Genomic DNA, 22,361 nt, shown 5'->3' on the forward strand with positions numbered 1-22,361 from the left:
GCGGCCCCGACCCGGACGCAGCTTCCGTGAGGCCAGGCCTCTCCCGGCCCCTCTGCCGCGGGCGTGTGGCGGGCACACACTGACCGTTCTTGGGGACATTCCGTGAAACTACCTCCTGCTCTTTCTGAAAGCCCACATGGGTCCCCTCCAAGGCCTCCTTCCGTCAGATCTCAACACACGGCCGGCCCTCGTGGTGCCGAGTGTCTCCCGGATTCTTGTGTGGAAGTCCTAACACCTGTTCCCCAGGCGTCGGGTCTGCCAGAGCTAATTAAGATCGTGGCGTCAGGAGGTGGGCCCTGCGTGACCTCGCATTTGCTCCATTCCGGGTAATTTGCAAAAGGAACGCTTCTCTGCCACGTGACTGTGGGGTCGGGACCGCTCTCACTGCGGGCTGCGGGTGTGCTCAGCCGACCAACGGAGGAGGAGGAGGAGGAGGAGGAGGAGGAGGAGGAGGAGGAGGAGCAGGAGCAGGAGGAGGAGGAGGAGCAGGAGGAGGAGGAAGGGGAGGAGGAGGGGGAGGAGGGGGCGGGGCGAGGGAGGATGTGCTCATTGGGGACTCAACGTAGGAGGAGGCGGGCCGAGGAAGTTTGTGCTCAGCGGAAGCGGAAGCAGCTCCTGGAGGCCCCGCCCTGCCGCGTGCCCGCCCAGGCCTGGCTCCAGCCTCTCCGAAAGCCCAAGCGGGAGTCTTGCTCCCAGTTCGCTGGCCCCGCGAACCCCGAGCAGCCTCAGTCCCAGTCCAAGAAGTGTCGCTGAGAGGTAGCGAAGAAGCGGGTTCCATGCCTGGTGTCGGGCCCTCGTGGACGTTTCGTCCGGGGGGTGCCCGAAGGCGACATGAATCTTGCGCTGGAAAAACCGCCAACGCCTCTCCGGGTGTGGACCGGCCTGGTTGCAGAGGCGCAGGGCTGACGGCTTCGTTTGCGCTCGGCTGACCGTCTCGGGGGGATCAATGCCCCAGCACAGGCCCTGCTCGCGGTGTTGCGGGAGCACGTTATCCTTCTGAGTCCGCGTGGGGCTTTCTTCAAGGGCACTTACACAGGGAGCACCTTAACTTCAGCCAGCACAGGAGGAGGACGCACTGATCCCATACACCGACTTCTGGCTCCAAACACCGCACACTTGTCTGTGGGTCGCCTGTGAAACCGAGGCTGCGTGTCTGAGCTGGACTCTGTAGCCGTCCGGGGCTGCGGAGGTGAAGTCATAGGGGGCGAAAATGAGGCTTCGAGGCAGAGGAACAGTTGTGCCTCCGCTGCTCCCTGTCCCCGGTGCCACCCACAGGGCAGACACGCCACCTGGACCGGATGTGGCACGGCCCAGAAGGGGGCCTGGGGTCTGACGCTGGAGCCCGGACTTGGAAAACAGAGAGCCCAGGGCCGACCGCGTTGGGCGTGCAAGGATGTGGTTGTGTCCTCAGATTCCTCTGCATGGATCTCCTGGCGAAGTGACGTCAGCGTTGAAAATCAGGGGTGCAGGGGGAGGAGGCAGGAGGGAGGGAAAAGGAGGAGGGGAAGGAGGAGGTGTAGGAGGAGCAAAGTTAGGAGCGAGGGAGCCCGAATCTGAGGGGAAGTGGGGGCTGCAAGGGTGTGGGGAGGAGGGGGAGTGGGAGGGAGGAAGACCCTGCCGCTCCCCTAGTCGCAGAGCTTGCCCAGCAGGAGTGAGACTGGCAATGGGATTCCAAGTTGGGAGGCCTGGGCTTAAATCCCAGTTACTATGCCCGTCAGTTGCGAGGCGGCAAAAGACACAGAACTGGTCGAACTTCCTGCCAGGTGCCTGTAGTAGTGTCTCAGTGTCCACGTCTGTCTGCATCCATCCAGCCACCTAGTCATCCCTCAGTCATCTGTTATCTATCCTCTATCTGTCATCTCATCTGTCAATCATCTGTCATCTGTCATGTCTCGTCTAGCTATCCTCTGTTGATCATCTGTCTGTCATCTCTCAATCATCTGTCAGGGACTTCGGGTTGTCTCTGTAGGAGTCACAATTTCTCCACGGTCAGTAAAAATGTCAGGGAAACATACGTGACTCCACTTCGCAGGGCTGAGCAGAACCACCGCCTTTATTATATATCCTGTCCTGTGATACTTTGCGCGCGAACATTTTGTTTCCCCATAAGGACTGTGAGTCTTGAGGTGCGAATCGGGCTTTCTTTGCCTCATTTCTCTGACAGGCACCAGCGTGCATATGTGGCTTTGGGTTGAAGGGTCTTTTAAAATATATCTGAGGTTCATTTGCAGGAAAAGTATCTGCAAGCACCAAGCCCCAGAAGATCCCTCACCCCCACAAAGACTAGTTTTGAATGTCAGAAGATATTTTCCTTCGCGGATAACAAAACCATTGCCATGTATTTTCACAACAAAACCATTGCCATGTTAGGTGTAAGTAACCTCAACACCCTCATCCCCAATGCCAAGAAGGACACTTACCACTTGCTGTTTCGATGAAAGCGGAACAAGTCGATAACTACATATATGCCAAGGACCTCGTGCGGCACCGCGCGACAAGAATGCTGGTTCCGGCTCCTGTCACGGACCGCGATGACTCAGCTCTCTCCACAGTTCCAGTTAATGACCCGCTAATAAAATGGCTGCAGTCTTGCCTGAGAAATATGTTGCCAGCTGATGCATGTTTTTATACCTACAAAGATAAATGTCATGCTGTACTAATGGAAAGAGAGATTACTCATATTTATGAGTTTTTTTTTCCAGGAAAAAAGAACTTTTCAAAATGCTTTCAAGAACCATATTGAATTCACTATATTTTTTCATAAGTAGAAATCATGGCCCAAAGTAGACATCCACTGATTGCATCGCATATTTTCCATGAAATACTGCTAGTTTCACAGGACAAAAGAAGGTCCAGAGCCTGTTTTGAAATATGCATCCTCCATAGTTAGAGATAAATTGAAAGGTTAATCATACTGGTTTTTCATGAAGAATTGTTACAATAATGTTCTGGGTGGCTTCAGGGAAAATAATTCCACGATTGTTGAAATCTATGCACTTCAGCATTGTATGAGTATTTCTTAGAACAAGTTAAAACAAACTCTAAGCTCTGAGAAAAACTGAGGAATTTTATGCCCAAACTCCTGAAATCCATACTCATATGGCACACTTCAGTGAGGACTTCTAACGTTTTATGAAGATACTAACAGAATAAATGTTCACCGTATTTTCATTGTAAGTTGTAAAAGACATTTTTACCAAATCATATTCCTTACAAAATTAAAAAAAACCCTCTCATCATTAGGTTTAAAAGAAAGCCACTTGGCAGTGTCTACTGAGTAATCCTTCATTTCTTTCACATTTTCCCTTGTGCAAAGATGCCGCAGAATCCTGTTATGGGACAACTTGGAAGGTATTTTCAGAGGACCGAATATTTCATGTTCCTCCAGAGGAGGTAGAACAGTGTTATTACCCCCCGTCCAGACAACACTTTGAAAGGCTTACTACCCTGCAAACAAGGACGACAGAAGAGGACGTCACCCAGCAGGGGTTTTCAGGAACACGGGACAGGCCATCGACACAGAGCAAGCCAGCGAGCTAATGGAGAAGGGGTGCAAGCAGGTTAGAATTTCGTCAAGAAATACGATCCTTGCAATTAGTGAGCGCTTGTCCTGTGCTAGAGCTCCGTGCACGGCAGCTCGTGTGTTAGGTACCTGAGAGAATATACCCAAACCGTGCTGCACGCACAAGGGGTGGGGGGGCGGCAGAAAGCTTGTGGTCAGCCGGGTGGGTGGTGCTACAGCGTCGGGAAGATGACGTCAGCGGTCAGTGGGTGGGTGGCGCCGTGGCCTCAGGAAGGTGACCTCAGCGGTCAGCGGGTAGGCAGCGCTACAGGGTCGGGAAGGTGACTTCAGCTGTCAGCGGGTGGGCAGCGCTGTGGCCTCGGGAAGGTAACGTCATTGGTCAGCGGGTGGGTGGCGCCCTGGCCCCGGGAAGGTGACGTCAGCGGTCAGCGGGGAGGCGGTGCTACAGCGTCGGGAAGGTGACGTCAGCGGTCAGCCGGATGGGTGGGCGGTGCTACAGCACCGGGGAGGGGACGTCAGTGGTCAGCGGGTAGACGGCACTGCAGCGTCGGGAAGGTGACGTCAGCGGTCAGCGGGGAGGCGGTGCTACAGCGTCGGGAAGGTGACGTCAGCGGTCAGCGGGGAGGCGGTGCTACAGCGTCGGGAAGGTGACGTCAGCGGTCAGTGGGTGGGTGGCGCCGTGGCCTCAGGAAGGTGACTTCAGCTGTCAGCGGGTGGGCAGCGCTGTGGCCTCGGGAAGGTAACGTCATTGGTCAGCGGGTGGGTGGCGCCCTGGCCCCTGGAAGGTGACGTCAGCGGTCAGCGGGGAGGCGGTGCTACAGCGTCGGGAAGGTGACGTCAGCGGTCAGCCGGATGGGTGGGCGGTGCTACAGCACCGGGGAGGGGACGTCAGTGGTCAGCGGGTAGACGGCACTGCAGCGTCGGGAAGGTGCCGTCTGCGGTCAGCGGGTGGGCGGTGCCACGGCATGAGGAAGTGACGTCAGCTGCTGTAAGGGCAAGCCCGCCCCGCGTGGTGGCCTCCGGCCGCAGAAGCCACGTCACCCTCTGTGCGCCGCATGGCTGGCCTGCTGGGTGGCCTGGCCACTCCGCGCACGGGGAGAGGTGACATGGATTTACTGACTCGGTGGCCTCACCGCCGCCCACCAGAAGCGCACCAGTGTCCTTTTCTCCCTCTCCCCACAGAGGGAAACCTGGTCTGCTCTTGTCTAAGGCATTCGCCCTCAGCCCAGCTGCGGCACCCCGCCCATCCCGGGGTCATGCGCCACCACGTGCCACCCGGTCAGCGGCCCGGGATGAGGCCCCCTGCTCGCCGGCCTCTGACTCCAAAAGCAAGTTTCTGCCCCTTGGCAGGCAGAGGAAGGGCTGGGTAAGTGATAAAAGCTCCCAGAACACAGAACAGGCACAGAGGTCCTGCGGGGCGGGGGCGGGGGCGGGGAGGCGCTGCCGGCACCGCGGACACGCACGTTCACACTGGGCCCCGACTGGGCCACGGAGACCTAAGCAGCGAGGAAGGACCCCCAACGCTTCCCCTGCCCAGAGCCTCAGCAGATGACCATCGGACGCCGTCCGACGTCCTGGCAAGAAAGCGTTTTTGGGGGGGGGGGGCGAGCCAGGCAAGTTCCGCCCTAAGTCTCGACAGCAGACCCAGAGCTCCTCTTCTGTTTTCGCGTGAAATTCACCGGGAAGAAGAGTTCTGCCTCCGGTTGGCAGAGCTGCAGTGATTTCTGCGGTGAAACCCCCTCCCTTCTGCAGCCTCGCGGCCCCCGGGCTCCTGTCCTCGTCCTCGTGCAGGGTAGACACGCGTCAGTCACACACTGACTACACCATCCGCGTCCGTGAATGACAAGACTTCATTCTTGAGCCCGTGGTAGCGTCTGAGGGGGACGTCACCTTACCAAAACTCAACTTTGATGATTACTGTCTTACTTTTTCCTAAAGTTTTCTTAATCCAACATCCTACCCCGAGGATTTGCTCCCACAGCCACCGCAGGGGCCCAGAGTGACATCATTCCTTCTCTCTGTCTGGGGCCAGGCCTCTGCTGCCTGACTTCTGGCACCCGAGGACACCGATTTCAAATATTCCGTCCCATTTTCTGGATGTTTATGTCCCAAGATGAAGCTTGGCCCAGTCACCCCATGTAGCTGGTAGCAGAGGTCTGTGTCTGCTACTTTCCAAATGAGAAAACAAGCCCTGATGTTTTAGTTTCTTTTCATAAAGACGTTTTTAGACAAAGCTTTTAAATGGAATGAATAAAGCAACGAGCAATCTGGTCTTTCCATTTATAAAAATACATACATTATAGATCCTAAGATTTTCATTTGTCACCTATTTTCCTCTAAACACAGATGGTTCTTGGAGATAAAGCCACATGCCTGCCCGAATGGAATGCCCCATCCTGGCGTGTTCATCAGGGATGAAACGTAGTAAGTTTTTCTCTATTTTTTTTGAGGAAGGGGAGGGAGAAACAATAATGCAGGTGATTTCTTATCTAAGTTTTAAGGAAACCTACAGCACAGCCTTGGCCTCAATAAAATCTGTGGGCACACGTGTGCATGTATGTACACATTGTGTGCACAGGTGTGAGTGTACATACGTGTGCTTTGTGGGCACGTGTGTGCATGTGCATGCGTGTGCACGTGTATGTGTGCTGAATGCACATATATGGCTGCACGTGTGTGCACGTGTGTGTGCATGTGTGTGCGTGGGTGTTGGGAGGGTTTTCATTTGTTTGCTGCGTTTTTCTCCACTATCGAAGTTTGTCGTTGAAACGTGTTACGGTCTGAATGTTCGCATCCCCCAAATCCGTATGTTGAAATCCTAGTGCCCTGGGTGCTGGTGGTTGGAGGTGGGGCCATGGGATCAGGTCAGGAGGCTCCACCCTCCCGGGGGCCTTCTCACCGCCCCTCCCATGCAGACATGGTGAGGACTCTGGGGAAGGATCCTCACCCAGCAGGGGTGTTCCAACCCGGGCCCCCCAGCCTCCAGCACTGAGACGTGAATGTCTAGTCTGTATCTGACCGGGGGTGTGGTAGTTTGTCTTGCACCTGAGTGGGCTAAGACAAAACACAGTGTGTGGTTGCAGCCTTAAAACTCCAGATATTTCTACGAGGAGGATTGAAGTTTCTAAAAATGGCGCATGTATAACAGGGGGCAGCTCCCCGTTGTGTTTTTCTCTCCTCACATAAATTTCTCAGGCTGCCTTCCAGAACTCCCTGCAGCCAGTGGGTAACTCACGTCATACAGCGTTGGGTGTGTACAGGATGTCAGGGTTCCTCCGAGCCTTCAGTGTATATTGTCCTCACTGGATTCAGTGCAGCAACAGACTGCCCATCTGCCGTTTGTAATGACTTCTTTCACTGGCTCATGACCTTAAAGATCAAGAAGAGAAGACGACACAGTTATTGATGTGTGTGTAATATACAGTTTATGCTCTAAATGAGGTGTGTAGGCTACATATGTGAATAGAGGAGTGGGAAAATAAATGTTCTATTTTGACTTGGATTTTCTTTTTTTTTTTTTTTAATTTTTTTTTCAACGTTTATTTTTTTTGGGACAGAGAGAGACAGAGCACGAACGGGGGAGGGGCAGAGAGAGAGGGAGACACAGAATCGGAAACAGGCTCCAGGCTCTGAGCCATCAGCCCAGAGCCCGACGCGGGGCTCGAACTCACGGACCGCGAGATCGTGACCTGGCTGAAGTCGGACGCTCAACCGACTGTGCCACCCAGGCGCCCCTTTGACTTGGATTTTCTTAAAAAAGAAAATTCAGTATTAAAAATATTTTTACAATGGATCCTAGAAATATTTGTTGCATAAGTAACAAATTTGTATCTAAATATGGTTTCATTGGAAAAACAATGTGAAATATTTTTGGCTTACATTTTCGCTTAAGGTTTTAATAAGAACACGTACTATCATTATCACTTCAAACGTTTTATGTGAAGATTCTGAAGATGACAGGTGGATTTCAGAGGAAGGTATTTTTAGACAAGCGAACAAAGTCCAGCTGAAAGTGTAATGCAGAAACAGAATTATTAGAGTCATTCTGCAGTTAATGCAAGTGTGTTTTAGAAGCACTTTGTCACATTAAACACAGCCTTTAGAGTCGTGTTTGAGTCTGTTGGAAGTTGTTCCTTTAGGTGTTCCAGGCGCCAATGTCACGGGCACCTCGAACGATGCGCTCTGTGCACTGGAGTCATTCCTACTGCTCTGTCACGAAAGCCAGCACTGCACGCCTGCTTTAAGAAGCACACCGTTGCTTTCCCTGTTTCGCCTCTCACTGGAATTCTTGGGTCACCTCGCCCCACACCTCCAGCCTCGGCTGACGAGTAGATGTTTTCCTGCTCATCCTGTCCAGCGTGTGGGACCCCAGGTTCCCAGTCCCGCGGTGGGCACTGAGGTTACGGGGTTAAGACGTTATGGCCCGTGATCGCCAGGTGTGTGCTCACGTGCCATGATGGGCCAGGTATGTGAGGAGCTGAGCCCTGAGCACATCGGCCTGGGAGGGGGTGTGGTGAACACTCATGGGGGTGCTTCTTGGGCTCACTCATGGCTGGTCCTCCTCTCCTTGTGGGTGCGGGAAGGACAGCACCTCAGTCTGTCTGGGGAGTGGCAGACTAGAATTTCTGAATATTTACCTTGGCCAGACGGTAAGTTTTACGTGGGTGGGGAAGTGCTTATTGTTCCCAACCGCTGTGTACCTGGCACGAGTCCCCGCGCCCACAGTGGGCACTGAAGGTGTCGTCGTGTTTGCTCTACTGATGGGCATTTGTGTGGACTCCAGTGTTTCTCCATCACAAATGGTATGGCGTCCTGCCTCAGTAGTGTCTACGTGTGACGATCTCTGCGGGGATCGCACACGTGGGTTCGTGGAGTCGGCGCCTCTGCAAGGTTCTTCCCACACATTGACCAAACCACGTCGACCCATTTGTGCACATCTTTACACCTGTTCATGGGGCAAATCCTAGGCCCGTGAAATAACATCACATGCTTCTTTTGAGTTCTGTTTTATGCAAAATGTTAGCGAGGCCGACCGCCTTTCCAGAGGATTAACTGTGCGTTTCCTTACTACAAATTACCGCGTTCTGTGCGTTGTCCATGTTTGGATTAGTCGACTCTTTCTTGTTGCTATTATTATGAGCTGAACTTTGTCCCCGTGAAAATCACATGTAGAAGTGGGCCCCCCAGTACCTCAGAATGGAGACAGGGTCTTCAAAGAGGCAAGTGAGTTAAATCAGGCTGTTTGGGGGCCCAATCAACATGACTGGGGTCACTATAAGGAAAGGAGACCGGGGCACAGACAGACATGTCTCCATGTGAATGAAGACAGTCGTCCACAAGCCAAAGAAGGAGGCCTCAGAAAGCACCAGTCCTACCTGGATCTTGGAGTTTCAGCCTCCAAACTGTGAGAAAATAAATTCTGTTTTTTATGCCCCTGGTCTGTGGTGCTTTGTTGTAAGACCCCTGCCCGGCCGACGAACATGCTGTGCAGTGGGGTTTCAGCACAAGCTGGTGATACTTTGATGTACATTGTAAGTATTCTCTCTTAATGTCTACTTTGGTGGTATCTTCTTTTTTATGGAATTTATTTTTAAATAGCTCATTTTTTAAGGTATTTATTTTGAGAGAGGGGGGAGGGACAGAGAGAGAGAGAGAGAGAGAGAGAGAGAGAGAATCCCAAGCAGGCTCTGCGCCGTCAGCACAGAGCCCAACATGTGGCTTGAACCCACGACTGTGAGATCATGACCTGAGCTGAAATCAAGAGTCCAACGCTTAACTGACTGAGCCGCCAGGCCCCCCCTAAATAGCTCATTTTATCCCCTTGTTCTGTGTGACAACTCCATCATACATCCATACACTATTGTTACATCTGTCTAGGTCATCTGTGTCCTTTTGCTGACCACCTGTTCCTTTTCTTATCCATGACATATTGTGTAAGTTGATGGGCCACTTATAATTCCTGCTGTTTGTTGGGAATCTTCTGTCTGACTCTTGGTCTCCCGAAGCTTTGGCCTCCAGCCACCATACCTCCATACAGATATTAAATTCAGTTGAAGGATTCTTTCAGCATCTTGTTGGAATTTTGATGGAAAACGCATCATATCATTAGATTAATTTAGGGACCATTGATATATGGACTGTGTTATGTCTTCTCATCTATACCCTTTGTGTACCTCCCCATATATTCAGGGTTTTTGTCTTTGAGAACTTTAAGCTCTTTTCTCTCTAAAGTTTTTGTTCATCTTATATTAATATCATCATTTGATAACTGAGTATTTTATTCTAGGATAAGTGGAATCTTTTTTCCGTGAATGTTCTTTTATTATTATTATTATTATTATTATTTTTTTTAATGTTTATTTATTTCTGAGACAGAGAGAGACAGAGCATGAGTGGGGGAGGGGCAGAGAGAGAGGGGGGACACAGAGTCTGAAGCAGGCTCCGGGCTCCTAGCTGTCAGCACAGAGCCTGATGTAGGGCTCGAACTCACAGACTGCGAGATCATGACCTGAGCCGAAGTCGGACGCTCAACCGACTGACCCACCCAGGCGCCCCTCCATGAATATTCTAATTGTTACTGTTGAAAATAAATACAGTGGTTTTTTTTAAAGTGTATCTAGTTTGAAAGAGACAGAGACTGCATAAGTGGGGGAGGGGCAGAGGGAGAGGGAGGGAGAGAAAATCCCAAGCAGGCTCCTCCCTCTCAGCACAGAGCCCTACACGGGGCTCAAACTCATGACCATGAGATTATCACCTGAGCTGAAATCAAGAGTCTGATGCTTCCACGACTGAGCCACCCAGGCACCCCCTTCCTAACGAATGGGTAAGTATCCAGTACGTTCTCTCTAACGAGTGTTTATGTATACAGTAAGTACTCACTAATGACTGCTTAGGTATCCAGCGGGTAGTCACTGCAGGCACACCATCGCACAGCACACCTCTAGAACTTCCGAATCTTGCAGAACTGAAGGTTCACGCCCTCCGAACCACATCTCCCCCGCCCTCCCCACTTGCTGGCGCCCACCATTCCGCTCCCTGCTTCTGCGGGTCTGAGGACTCCAGGGACCCCTGTAAGTGTGTCCTTCTCGGCCCATTTCACCAGCATGACACCCTCCAGCTTCATCCGTGCTGTTGCCCATAGCAGGGTTCCTTCACCGTACAGGAGAAGTCACACCCGTGTGTGCACACACCACGTGCTCTTTATCCGTCCCCCGCTTGGTGGACATTATGTGGCTTCCGTGGTTTCAGTTCTTGTGGACAGGCATTGTCCAGGCATGGCCTTTTTAGGCTAAAGTAGCCTTGTGTTGTCTTATGAATGGCTGCTCATATGCTATTTGTTATAAACCTTCTTTCATTTTAAAATCTTTCTTTAAAAACTGGTTATAATGATAATCAAAAGTGGTATCATTTGAAGGGTTTTAGTCTAACGGTACTTTCAGTCTTCAATACTGATTTTGCTTTCGGCTGTATGCCTCCTGCTCATCACTTGTTTTTACCCATTTTACTTCTGCAATTCCACTGTTGTCTCTTCAAGCCAGCTTTCTCTGTTGCTGTGCAATCCATGGTGTTGTCATTTTGTATTTTATCTGTCCTCCGAAACATCGCCTTGTATTTAATGTTGTTGAGAATGCAGGAGGCACTGTTGGCTGGAATTCATTACTATCTCTACAGTACAAATCTGGGCATTTGTAAAACGATAAGTTGTAGCTCCCTGAAAGTCAAGCCATGTGAGTTTTTTCAAATTTAAATCCTGATAATGGTGTTTCATTCTGTGTGGTTGGGAGTTGGATAAATGGTCTATGAATTTACTCGCAGCCACAAACAATTCTTCCCTGACCTTCCTTCCTGTGTCACGTTCTTCTTTTTTTTAATATGAGATTTATTGTCAAATTGGTTTCCATACAACCCCCAGTGCTCATCCCAACAGGTGCCCTCTGCAGTACCCACGTTCTTTGTGCTAACTTCACCATGACTAAGAACATGCTGATGGAGCGGCTAAAGTACTTTTGTTTTCATTTATTCCCTGTAATTGTGGCTAACATTTTTGAGTGATCGCTTTGTGCTAGACAAGACTCTGAGCGTTTTGTAGCTTGATGAGGAGATGTGAGAGCAAACCCAGAAAGACCAGGTGCTTTGCCCAAACCAACTCAGTAACTTCAGGAGGTGGGATTGAACCCAGGCATTTAGAGCAAAGCCCACAAGTTAGCCAATACATCTTAAGATTCCTTTGCTTATGAGATGTGGCTAGAAAATTAAAGAGAACGTGAGGATAACTAATCATGGCAAAAATGGAAATAAAAACCAGTGATAATAACATTATCACTTAGAAGTATTTTTGGAAGCGCTGCTTTGATTTGGTAGAGAAGTGGAATCTCGATATTCAGTGTGTAATGAGAACTCACTATTCAGCCCACACGGATGTACAGCCGTCTCATTAATCTGCAGGCCTGTATGGCGTTAGAATTCTTTCAAATGAAAATGAAGTGTTAACTGAGAATGAAAAGAAATCAGTGTCTTTCTCTGAAAGCAGGGACTGCTCAAACCTTTAAAAAATACGGTCTTGTATGTTTTCTGATACAAACTGCCATTTTCAGGAACTCGGTGCCGATGCAACATTTGACCAAACAATCTCACAAATGACTATTCAGAGCTCACTGTGCGCTAAGCCTTTTATGTGGACTTTACATCTGTTTTCAATGAAAAAGTCAAGGCTCAGAAAGTTCAAATCTAAATGCCAAGGTCACGCAGCCAGTGGATGATGATTCTCAAACCCAGCCTGAATCTCATGCTCACATCCTTGCACACCGCCCAGCTTTTCACGGATTGGAAGTTCCAGAATTCGCTCCCGCTCTACTTCCTAGAGCTGTCGGTGATGTGGCTGCTTTGGTGACCTGAGATGATTCCTATGGGTTCCTGAGGCTGACCACAGACCCTGACTCGGGGCTCCCGGGCCCATCCGGCGTCTCCTGAAGGGACAGTGATGCTCGTGTGCTACCAGCATCGAGGGGGTGGAGGTGCTCCCACGCCCTGGGCATCGGTGGACACAGCACTTCCCGAGAGCGAGGCAGGAAGGACCAAGTGTCAGCCACTCTTCACTGTGGTGGGAAGCACACTGGCCGCAGAGTCGGAGAAGGGCCGGATCCAAAGCAGCCGCTGCCAGCAAAGCGGGCTCAGTGTGAGAGCCCCCGCCGTGCGTGTACCCGGAGCACGGTTGCACCCACTGTGCTGAGCGTGCCGTGTGGGGACCCACCTGGGCTGAGCCTCCGGGTCGTGGGAACAGGAGTTTCTGTGTGTAACAGCTAGGGGTCAGCTGGGGCTGCAAGCTAGCCTCAAGGGAGGTGTCATATGTTTTCAGTAAAAGGTGTGTGTGTGTGGGGGTGTGTGTGGGTGTGGGTGGGTGTGTGTGTGTAATAAACTCTTGGAAGCTGAGAACCACCTTATGCTCTCGTATTCAGTACTTTGCCTTGTTGTTTTGTTGATTGTTTCCTTCTCTGTGCGGAAGATTTTTCTTTGGATGACATCCCAGTAGTTTAATTTTGCTTTTGTTTCCCTTGCCTCCGGGGCCAGATCCAAAACACCCTATGATGTCACTCATAGGTGGAATTTAAGAAACAAAAGCAAATGAACAACAAAAAGAGAGAGAAACCAAAAAATAGATTCTTCACTATAGAGAACAAAGTGATGGTTACCAGTGGGGAGGGGTTTGGGAGGTGGGGGGAATAAGGATGATGAGCCCCGAGTCACATGTTGAACTGTTGGGTCAGCGTATTGTGCGTCCAAAACCAATTCGACACTGCGTGTTAGCTATGCCGGGGTTAAAAATTTTTTTCAATGGTTATTCATGTTTTGAGAGAGAGAGAGAGAGACAAAGCATGAGCAGGGGAGGGGCAGAGAGAGAGGGAGACACAGAATCCAATGCAGGCTCCAGGGTCTGAGCTGTCAGCACAGAGCCAGATGCGGGGCTCGAACCCATGAACTGTGAGGTCATGACCTGAACCGAAGTCAGATGCTTAACCAACCGAGCCCCCAGGTGCCTATGCTGGAATTTTTAAAAACTTGAAGAAAAAAGAGTCACATCACGAAAGCAGAACAGTTCTCGTCTGAAACATTCAGCATGAAGGCAGCTTCTAAAATCAAAGGAAAGCTTCAGCTGTGGGTTTCCCGTAGGACCAGGCAGCATGGTCCCATATCTTCCACTTTCTAATTAGCTGCAGAACACCCAAGTTCACCCATAGAAATAGTCTCCTAAAGTAGAGATATTTTTCTAGTAAGTTGAGACACAAGATGTTAAAGCCACATTAAAATCTATAATTAATAAAGGTACCGTGAGCTGAATTTCAATAAAGGCATTGACTCCACTTCTGAGTTATAAATTAGGAGGTCAAAAGCTTTTCATGAATTAAACTCCAAGAGAGGAAAGTGACATTGGGAGTACATACTTCAGAATCGTTTATGTCGCCTAACCATTGACCATTTCTATTTGCTACAGAAAAATTAGTGTGTCAGGTATGATTACTGAGGAAGCAGAAGCCAATGTCATTTCCTCCCGGCCAGCGGGGGCCGAGCGTCCCGCAAGCCGGGGGTCTGTTTCAGTCACGAAGTCTCTAATATACATCTCCTCAAACATTGCTTGTCCTTTAAACAGTGGGGTTGTTCTTTGAACTGAAATAATTAGCATATAAAGGGCAAGTCTTCTGTTTAAAGGAACTTAACACATTTCAGACGACATCCCCTAGAAATGACCTTGGTTCCACGATGCCTTCAAATCAGGGTGTCTCTGCCAGGATGCGCTTTGCTCTTGAGATAAAGGCAAGGCGTTGCTCAGATGTGGAGGAAACCTTCGCGACGCTCCCGGCCTAAAGACTCACGAGTGTGTTTTTAATCAAGATCACAAGGAACGCTGTTACTGTTTTATTGTACTGATCTGCAGAACTCTAATAATCACCTAAATTAATTTTGTCAAACTTTTGATTCTCCGTTTTCCATTTATTTCAGTGTTTCAGAATGCTCTTTTGCCTTCCCGCACAAGGGGAGAGCACAGCCTTGACGGCCGTCGGGGCCTGTGGCTCTCCTCATCAGCATCAGTCCGTGTCGGCCCAGGCGCCGCGCACCTGCCTGTGACCTTGGGCACCTGGCTTCCTGCCCCCAGCCTTCAGCATCAAGCAGATGTAAAATTCATGTCCACGAAGATGATGATGTTTTTGAGGTTTAAATGAGTGAATGATTGCTACAAATAAAGAGAACTAATAAAAATAATAACAGGCAGATTCTAATCCTTTCCTGTGCCTTTGTCGTCAGGTCTTGGAGCCTAGGATATCAGGCAAGCTATGTTCATCTTCCGTGAACTCCACAGATTGGCCCCTGCACAGAAGCTTGGCTTTCCAGATGCGGGAGGATGAGGGGCGTGGGCCCGTGATGCTGGGGGGACAGAGCGCCGGGATACGGGACGATGAGGGTCGTGGGCCCGTGATGCTGGGGGGACAGAGCGCTGGGATACGGGACGATGAGGGTCGTGGGCCCGTGATGCTGGGGGGACAGAGCGCCGGGATACGGGACGATGAGGGTCGTGGGCCCGTGATGCTGGGGGGACAGAGCGCCGGGATACGGGACGATGAGGGTCGTGGGCCCGTGATGCTGGGGGGACAGAGCGCCGGGATACGGGACGATGAGGGTCGTGGGCCCGTGATGCTGGGGGGACAGAGCGCCGGGATACGGGACGATGAGGGTCGTGGGCCCGTGATGCTGGGGGGACAGAGCGCCGGGATACGGGACGATGAGGGGCGTGGGCCCGTGATGCTGGGGGGACAGAGCGCCGGGATACGGGACGATGAGGGTCGTGGGCCCGTGATGCTGGGGGGACAGAGCGCCGGGATACGGGACGATGAGGGTCGTGGGCCCGTGATGCTGGGGGGACAGAGCGCTGGGATACGGGACGATGAGGGTCGTGGGCCCGTGATGCTGGGGGGACAGAGCGCCGGGATACGGGACGATGAGGGTCGTGGGCCCGTGATGCTGGGGGGACAGAGCGCCGGGATACGGGACGATGAGGGTCGTGGGCCCGTGATGCTGGGGGGACAGAGCGCCGGGATACGGGACGATGAGGGGCGTGGGCCCGTGATGCTGGGGGGACAGAGCGCCGGGATACGGGACGATGAGGGTCGTGGGCCCGTGATGCTGGGGGGACAGAGCGCTGGGATACGGGACGATGAGGGTCGTGGGCCCGTGATGCTGGGGGGACAGAGCGCCGGGATACGGGACGATGAGGGGCGTGGGCCCGTGATGCTGGGGGGACAGAGCGCCGGGATACGGGACGATGAGGGTCGTGGGCCCGTGATGCTGGGGGGACAGAGCGCCGGGATACGGGACAATGAGGGTCGTGGGCCCGTGATGCTGGGGGGACAGAGCGCCGGGATACGGGACGATGAGGGTCGTGGGCCCGTGATGCTGGGGGGACAGAGCGCCGGGATACGGGACGATGAGGGTCGTGGGCCCGTGATGCTGGGGGGACAGAGCGCCGGGATACGGGACGATGAGGGTCGTGGGCCCGTGATGCTGGGGGGACAGAGCGCCGGGATACGGGACGATGAGGGTCGTGGGCCCGTGATGCTGGGGGGACAGAGCGCCGGGATACGGGACGATGAGGGTCGTGGGCCCGTGATGCTGGGGGGACAGAGCGCCGGGATACGGGACGATGAGGGTCGTGGGCCCGTGATGCTGGGGGGACAGAGCGCCGGGATACGGGACGATGAGGGGCGTGGGCCCGTGATGCTGGGGGGACCGGGCGCGGGGATGTGGTGGTGTTTGTTCTCTGCACTTCCCGTGTCTCGTCGGGTCGTTTGCTGTCTTACTTCAGAGATTCATTTTGCCCCATTCTTTCCTCCTGCTCCAACCGCACGCGTGTCCCTGGGTGTCTGGGCCTCTGTCCTCTTCATTCTTTTGCATCTGGAAAGTTCCTATTGACCTCCCTTCGGGCTCCCCGATTCTTTCCTGGGATGTGTCAAGTCAGCTCCTGAGGGCACCGAAGGTACTTCTTTTGTGTCACCGTGTTTTGAGCCCTGGTGTCCCTCCCTCTCCCCCCTGCCCCCGTGTGTATACACATGACACTCATCTGCCTGATGACGACCCCCTTGGCATCGCAGTCTGTCCCTTTTCCCCACCAGAGACCCTCACGCGTGCGTCACACTTGCACCCCGTGCCTCGTACGGTCACTCCGACTGTGTCCTCTGGCTCTGGTTCTCATGATCGCTCTGTGTCTTCGGAGTGTGGCTTCTCCTGCCCTTCGGCTCGCCTGATTCGTTCTTGTTGGACATCACATGCGTGGAGCAGGGCCGTGGGCTCAGGGCGTTGTGCTGTGTGGCTGGAGCTCTGTCATCTCAGCCCCGGGGCCTGTGCTTTGCTCCCCACACTCTGCGTCCTGCCACCTCCGACTGACCCTCTGTCCCCGCGCTGAGGGGCTGGCCTGTAACCTTCTGACTGACCCTGCCTTCCCGTGGGCTGCGTGTTGGGGGGTGTTTCTGTGCCCCTCCAGGAGACCCCAGCCCCCATTCCCCCGCCAGCCACAGCGTCCCCCTTCTATTCCTGTCCCCCATGGACATTTTACCCCTTTTACTTCTCCCCAGGGAGGGAGAGGTTTCTGTGTCTCCTCGGGTAAGCTCTGTCCCCTGGGATGCTGCAGACACGGTCTGGGGGGCCGCTCCATGCCCTGTCCCCCTGTCCCAACCCTTTTGGAGCCACAAGGCCACGAGAGCTTGGCCCAGTGCGGTGGCCCATCCGCATCACTGGTACTGTTCCTACCCCTCGTGGTTTCTGCGGCCGGTGAGTAGCCCTCAGCTGCTGTCCCCCTCTGATCTCAGGGTGTGCTTGCCCCGTGGCCCTGGTTCTCTGACGGTTGACACTTGTCCCCCAGAACCGGGATGTGGGGGCTGCACTGATGGACTAGATGTGCAGAGTCCCCATTTTCACGGGGCCTGACAGCGGAGAGCTAAGAGGGAAGAAAAGTCAGCGAGTGGCTCACGATGAGTTAAGGCTGTGATAGGACGTGCTACCCGTGGGAAACGGTGGAAATTGCAGATCCCCAGGCAGCGTCTGCTGTAGGCAGGTTCTGGGGGAGGCTAAGCTGAGCCGTGAGGGACAGACAGACCTGGTGCAGCGAGGGGGCTGCAGGGGGAGAGAGGGAGCTGTTCTGCTGCACAGCCGCTGGCGGCTGGAGGCGGATTCTCGCGGAAAGTCCTCGCGCAGGGACTCGTCTGATGACCCTGTTATGGGCCGAATGGTGTCCTCTAACTTCGGTTTCTGAAGTCCCCAGCACCTCAGAATATGGCTGCGTTTGGAGATGGGGCCTTTAAAGAGGTGACTGAGGTTAAGCGAGGTCATCAGGCTGGACCCTGGTCCCCTCTGACTGGTGTCCTCAGGGGAGACATCTGGACACAGGCAAGGGGTCTGTCGCCAGGCAAGGGTGAGGGCGGTTGCCCACAAGCCAAGTGGAGAGGCTTCGGGGGAGACAGCCCCGCGGCCTCCAGAACCAGGAGAGCCGCTGGATGAGCCACTGGACGTGGGCACGGTGGACGTGGCGCTTGGGAAGTCCCGTCGTCCGGCCAGGACTCCCGAGCCGGCTGGAGTGTGGCCTCTGGCGTTGCCTGAGCCTCTGGTGCTGACCCTGGCTGGTTCGGGAGCCCGGCGGGGGCACCGTCAACTGTGCGGAGACCCTCTCGCCCAGGTGTGTGGGGTGTGGACGGCAGGGAGTGGGGGGAGGCGGAGGCCCGAGCCCGGGAAGCCTCCCCCCCGAGCCGCTGAGATTAGTCAGGAGGTGTGGATGGTCCTGCCCGCGCTCCTGCTGGCCCCTGAGCGTCGGGTTTGTGGGTCTTCATTTTACTGTGAAATGTGACTGTGTTTGGTAAAACGTACACTTTATGCTGCTCTCAGAGTTATTTGCTTCCAGGAAGAGGCAGCAAGGTCCTGCAGCAGGACTGTATCCAAGGGGTCTGATAGGAGGCCTGGGAAGGTCACTCCTTCCGTCAGCCCGGTGGGCTTCCCTGGGGCCAGGTGAGCCCTAGGTGGGAGGGGTGCGGCGGGGGCACTCGGGGGGGCGTCGGCGCGAAATCTTTTCAGACCAGCGGGTGTGACAACCACTCCTCAGTAGGAGAGTCCTATGCCCCTCACCCTGGGTGAGGAGTGCGCCGGTCTCAGGGGAATCCAAAATTCAGCAGAGATGAGTCCTTCCGACAGAAACCAGGCGTGAGGGCACCGCGCTCACAGGGGTGAGGAGTGACATGAGCTGCACTCACAGGGGTGAGGGGTGATGGGCGCTGCACTCAGAGGGGTGAAGGGCACCACACTCACAGGGGAGGAGTGATGGACACTGCACTCAGAGGGGTGAGGCGTGACATGCGCTGCGCTCGCAGGGGTGAGGGATGAAGGGCGCTGCACTCGCAGGGGTGAGGCCTGACAGGCTCTCTGCTCACAGGGGTGAGGAGTGATGGGCTCTGGGCTCACAGGGGTGAGGGGTGACAGGTGCTGTACTCACATGGGTGAGGAGTGAAGGGTGCTGCACTCGCAGGGGTGAGGCGTGATGGGCTCTGTACTCACAGGGGTGAGTTGTGACAGGCACTGGGCTCACAGGGATGAGGGGTGACGGGTGCTTTATTCACGTGGGTGAGGAGTGACGGGCGCTGCACTCGCAGGGGTGAGGGGTGAAGGGCCCTGCTCCCAGGGGTGAGGGTGAAGGGTGCTGCACTTGTAGGGGTGAGGAATGACGGGCTCTGTGCTTGCAGGGGTGAGGGGCAAAGCGCTCCCCACTTGCAGGGGTGAGGGGTGAGGGGCGCCCCACTCCCAGGGGTGAGGGTGAAGGGTGCTGCACTTGTAGGGGTGAGGAATGACGGGCTCTGTGCTTACACGGGTGAGGGGAGAAGGGGTCCCCACTTGCAGGGTGAGGAGTGACAGGCACCACACTCGCAGGGGTGAGGGGTGATGGGCGCTGCGCTCGCAGGGGTGAGGAGTGAAGGGTTGGGGTGACGGGTGCCCTGGCGTCCCTCTGGCTCCTGCCGTGGGACCCAGAACGCTGCCTCTCGGAGGCGCCGGGCCACGCAGGGCTCCCCGGGACCGGGGCTCCCGCCTGCAGGCACCGCGGGGGTGCTGAGTGCTCGGTTCCTCTGTCCCTCCCAAAGGTGTACGAACTGTAACAGCTGGCACAGAATGTGGCTCGTGAACCCAAGACCATCACTGGGCTGGACGTGAAAACGTGTGAAGTTCCCGCAGTGCCCCCGGCACCCCTGCAAGCCTCCCCCTGCGCCCTCTTGCTGCGCGGTCTCCAGAAGGCGGAGGGCGTCTCAGGTCCGGGTCACCGTGAGGGAACACCGCGTGCTTCCTGTGGGACGACCGTGGGGTTACACAAGGCAGCGTGTGCGCCCTCCGGACTCCGCGTGGCTGCTGACGCTTCCTTCTCCACGCGTTTCAATCTCACCCAAGCGTCTGCACTCTGCTGCCCGCGGTCTGTCCTGGCACCTGCTCCCCCAGATTTCCCTCTGCCTTGGAAGGCTGATCCCAGCCTCACCTTCGTTACGAGGAGTCGCAGTGTTTGCTGTCCCGCTGGGTGCGACTCAGCGCCTGAGCTACAGGACAGCGTTACCGCTGGGGACTCAGCTAGTGAAAGCTCCCATTTTGCAGATGAGGAGCCTGAGGCTGGCGAAGGACAGGGACACCCAAGGTCACAGGGCTATAACGCCTTGTGTGCACACGTGGGCTCGGCGGCCCTCTGTGCCTCGCCCCTGCACCAGGGCTGAGCCCAGGGGGACCCTGCTCGCCGGGTCGGCCTGAAATCTGCACAGCACGGGTTCCCCGGGGGTGTCGGGCTGGAGTCCCTGGGGAGACACGTACCCCACCTACGTCTGGGAGCTCGTGTCCTCAAGGGGCAATTCGCAGGGTGGAGTCTGATCCACACACAGAGGAAATTCAAGTCAGTAAACACGGCCCGAAACCTCCTCACTGGATGGAGCTCCTCCAGAGGCATCTCAGAGACTAGCCGGTGACACCCGCCTTGGGACAGTCAGGCAGCCGTCACAGAGAGGCCGGTGACACCCGCCGTGGGGTGACACCCACCTGGGGTGGTCCCTGGGTGGGGCTGGGGTGGGGCCCTGGGTGGGGGACCTGGGGTGGGACCAGCTTCACTGCCCTTCAGCTGTGCTGGGAGGGAGATGTCAACATCCCAGCCTGAGTCAGCCGCGACCTTCCAAGGGCTGACCTGAAGGTGGCCGTATTTCAGTCGTTGGCATGTTTCTGTCTCCGTGAGAAGCGGCCCGCCCCTCTGCCCAGGGTTGGGGGCAGGGGTGGGGCGTCTTTGCCAGTTTCAGGGCACAGTGTGTGCATCGGCCCCAGGTCAGGGAGGAGGGCGGGACTGGGCCAGGCTGGGCCATGACCACTAGATGCTCGGTGGAAGTTGAAAAAAGCCACTCACTGTTGCTTGAGCTCCTACTGTATCCCAGGCCATGTATACAGTGGCCAGCAGCACAGATGCCTCTCTTGGGGAGCTGCGTGGTGAATGAAGGGCGGTTAAATAAAACCAGCTGTTGATAAAGAGACTAGACCAGGTAGGGTCTCCCAGGTGTGGCCTCTGCCATCGGAGGCCATGGGTCGGCTGTTCAGGGACGAGGAGAGGGGACCCGGGCCAGTGAGTGGGTCCCGAGTGCCCGCCGACGGCAGCAAACTCAGTTTGCAACCAAGGAGCGACCCCAGGACCCAGCACAACCCAGCGGTCAGGCCGGCTCTCCTGATGGACACGCTCCGGGTACAAACCTGTGCCCACCCAGGTTTAGAAGTTCATGTGCATAGAACGGAGACTCCCCAGTATCTCTGTCGTCATCGGGGAAGTAACACTTAGAAGGCTCATGACAACGAAAATTTGTACCTGTTGGTGTTGAAATCATCATGAGGTACAAGCTAAAACATTAATGGAAAATCAACACCAAAATTAAGTCCTTCAAACCCCAATGCATAGGGGCATCTCATTACACGGAAATCTGTGTCTGAAAAGCATACAGAATCCTGGGGCGCGTGAGCTTAGAAATTGGGAGCATATTTGTAGATGAGAAATAGAAACGATGATTTCTTTAAAAATTACTAAAATTTAAAATATCAACACAGAGATTTTATCTAAGAAATTTTCAGACATTTAAGCTGTTTGTGGTTTTTGTATGAGTAAAGAATTCTTTTGACTAATTCTCAGTGCTCATATTTCCAGCAATATGCTTACACATTTTGCTAATGAAAGTCAAACTGCATTTATGAATATGAATTATTAACATTGATACATAGTAGCTAATTTTCAAGCTACTGTGGGAAAACACCATAAAGTTGTATTAAATATTCATATAATCGTTGTGATAATTAATCCATAAAGCAATTATAATTAAGATGGAAGTATCTTGTCTTATAAATAACCAAATAAAATATAACTTTATTTTTTTTAACATTTGTATTTATTTTTGAGAGACAGAAAGAGACAGAGTGTGAGCAGGGGAGAGGCAGAGAGGGAGACACAGAATCCGAAGCAGTCAGCACAGAGCCCGACGCGAGGCTTGAACTCACGGACCTCGAGATCGTGACCTGAGCTGAAGTCAGACGCTCAACCGACTGAGCCCCCCCGGTGCCCCTAAGTACAACTTTAAAAGGCAGAAGGCATCACTTGGGTATTCGAGCTACAAAGTCAAAATCTCAGTCACCCCCACGGGCCAAGATACCAAGAGTAAAAGAACCGTCTCCCGCATCCAGAGTCTCCTGCTCGGGAACGACACAGGGAGTGGCCGTTTCTGCAGGGGGATGACTGTACTGGCAGCCAGTGCTGCAC

General features: G+C 53.9%; 2 long non-coding RNA genes across 2 annotated transcripts; both read left to right on the top strand.

The window, feature by feature from the left end:
• Positions 1 to 228: 228 nt before the first annotated feature.
• Positions 229 to 2,601, top strand: LOC123581703. The gene is made up of 2 exons (XR_006703950.1): positions 229 to 326; positions 2,165 to 2,601. It is a non-coding gene; the product is annotated as an uncharacterized LOC123581703 (long non-coding RNA).
• A 1,929-nt stretch (positions 2,602 to 4,530) lies between these two features.
• Positions 4,531 to 14,788, top strand: LOC123579805. The gene is made up of 3 exons (XR_006702969.1): positions 4,531 to 4,889; positions 5,870 to 5,947; positions 14,519 to 14,788. It is a non-coding gene; the product is annotated as an uncharacterized LOC123579805 (long non-coding RNA).
• The last annotated feature ends 7,573 nt before the right edge of the window (positions 14,789 to 22,361 follow it).

The sequence above is a fragment of the Leopardus geoffroyi genome, chromosome A3, assembly GCF_018350155.1.
Source record: "Leopardus geoffroyi isolate Oge1 chromosome A3, O.geoffroyi_Oge1_pat1.0, whole genome shotgun sequence".
Taxonomy (NCBI): domain Eukaryota; kingdom Metazoa; phylum Chordata; class Mammalia; order Carnivora; family Felidae; genus Leopardus; species Leopardus geoffroyi.